General features: G+C 51.0%; 1 pseudogene; it reads right to left on the bottom strand.

The window, feature by feature from the left end:
• Positions 1-222: 222 nt before the first annotated feature.
• LOC138415839 (dehydrodolichyl diphosphate synthase complex subunit NUS1 pseudogene) lies at positions 223-1,341 on the bottom strand (annotated as a pseudogene).
• Between the last annotated feature and the right edge of the window lie 658 nt (positions 1,342-1,999).

Below are 1,999 nucleotides of genomic sequence, written 5' to 3'. Positions count from 1 at the left end.
AAGGTGAAAATCCACACATTTTCTTCTCCAATATTTGTCCTATTTGTGAGTTTATTTCCATACAGCATGCATGCACACATCCTGGGTGCTCACATGTGCTCTTACTTTCACATGAGACACTATTTTTTTGTGTGTGTTTGTTGATTAATTATGAGGATAAGAAACTTGGTGTGTGCAGAGTTTCAAAGGTGCTTTGTCCACATCAAAGTCACCTGAGTCCTTTCCTCTGAAAGCCTGAAAAATCAAATTACACAACCAAGGATCACTACTTTCCCAGATGCTGTTCACAGGCAGCATATTGACAGAGGGCAGAGAAAAAGTCCTCATAACTGATGTTTAGGTGGGAAGGCAGAGACAAGCTCCATCACCCTGATATGCTAGGGCAGAAAGCCTAGTGTGCTGTCCTCAGACCAAACTTCAACACTAAGTCAGGATCAGGGACATCATTCAAACGAAATGGTCTAACATATCTGCATCCATATCTGTGGGTTTCTTTTGCTGCTGAACTACTAACTGGCCAAAGTCTTGAGCAGCTCTCACAGTATCTGCTTTTCCACCTTCTGGGGACAGCACTTTCGCTGCCAAATGGCAATCTTTGTCATGACTTTGCAAATTCTGCTAAGTATTTGGAACTATCTAAGTCAGTCCAGATGTTCCTGATGTTGCTTTAAAACTTCATACATCAGCCTGGAATTATTTCTTTTGGCAATCCCCTGGTGGTCGCAGACGCTGATGCAAGAGGTGCCCACGGCAGACCGCACCACCAAGCTTGCGGTGTCGGAGAAGCTGGGCTCCTGCTCCTCCTCGGTGATCACCAGGCTCAAGTACACGCAGCTTCTCCAGGAAACGGCAGTCCGCGCGCTACGGCAGCCGCAGGTGGGCGGGCCGGGCCGGTCCCCTGAGCGGAGGCCGGTGGTCACGGCGGTTCCCGCTGGCAGCCGGGAGCTGGCAGAGCTGGCGGAGCTGGGAGCTCAGCGGCGCTAGGACCGCGGCGGAGGCGGCGAGGCAGCGGCTCCGCCTGATCCAGTTCTAGGTGCCGAACCGCAAGCGGAGCCGGGAGGTGAGCTTGAGATGAGGTGCAAGCCGAACCGGGCGTGCTGCCACCCACAGCAGCAGCTCCTACAGCCCGATCATGCTCTCGTGGCTCCCGGGCGTCCGCCGGCTCCCACCCCCGTGGCGAGCCAGCTTCCTATCCAGCAGTCGCCCAGCGTTCCCCGCCCCCTGCCCCCAAACCCGTTCTTTACACTTTCCACGCACCCTAACCTCTTTCTGCTCTCAGTACCTCACCTCGCCCCCGCCACCCACAACTCCCCCACCCCCATCCCCGCCATCTCCTTCCATCATCAGAGTGACTGAACCGTGCAGACCTAGGTCTGCAGACCTGAGTTTGCACACCGGTTCTGTCGCTCTAAGGAGTTAATTTGAGTCCCAGTTTCCTTCTTTATACTTAGCACTCCCAGATTCTCTGGACTTTCTGTTTCTTTTGGCCACGCCAGGCGGCATGTGGGATCTTAGTTCCCCGACTAAGGATAGAACCCCTGCAGATTCCTGCAGCACGGAGTCTTAACCACTGGACCGCAGGGAAGTCCCTCCTTTATAAAGTTACTAACAAAATAACGCTGCCTCCGCCAAACAGTTTTAATGAGTGAAGTATTGGAAAGGGCTTTGTAAGCTGCAAAGCTCCTTCCAGATGTTAGCTATATGGGTAAGATGTCCACCTAGCCCTCTGGATGGATGTCATCACAAATAATTACTCGCTCTAGTCTTTACTAAACAAGAAAAAAAAAGAGATTTGGGGGTATAAGTTTTGTAATTCACTTCCCTTAATAACATTAGGCAAGAGCTGAATCACACTGATGATTACAGCCTGGGCAAAAGCTTGCTAGAAACATTCGACATTTTTAGCCAAAAAGTTGTTCATTCCTCAGTGTTCTCCCTCTTTTGCATCCCACATTCAGCCAACGACTGACTCAGTCTTAAGGGGGAAGTTGCATGAATT

The sequence above is a fragment of the Ovis canadensis genome, chromosome 12 (genome assembly GCF_042477335.2).
Source record: "Ovis canadensis isolate MfBH-ARS-UI-01 breed Bighorn chromosome 12, ARS-UI_OviCan_v2, whole genome shotgun sequence".
Taxonomy (NCBI): Eukaryota; Metazoa; Chordata; class Mammalia; order Artiodactyla; family Bovidae; genus Ovis; species Ovis canadensis.
The sequence above is the reverse complement of the archived record's forward strand: the minus strand, read 5'-3'. Positions and strand labels throughout refer to the sequence as shown.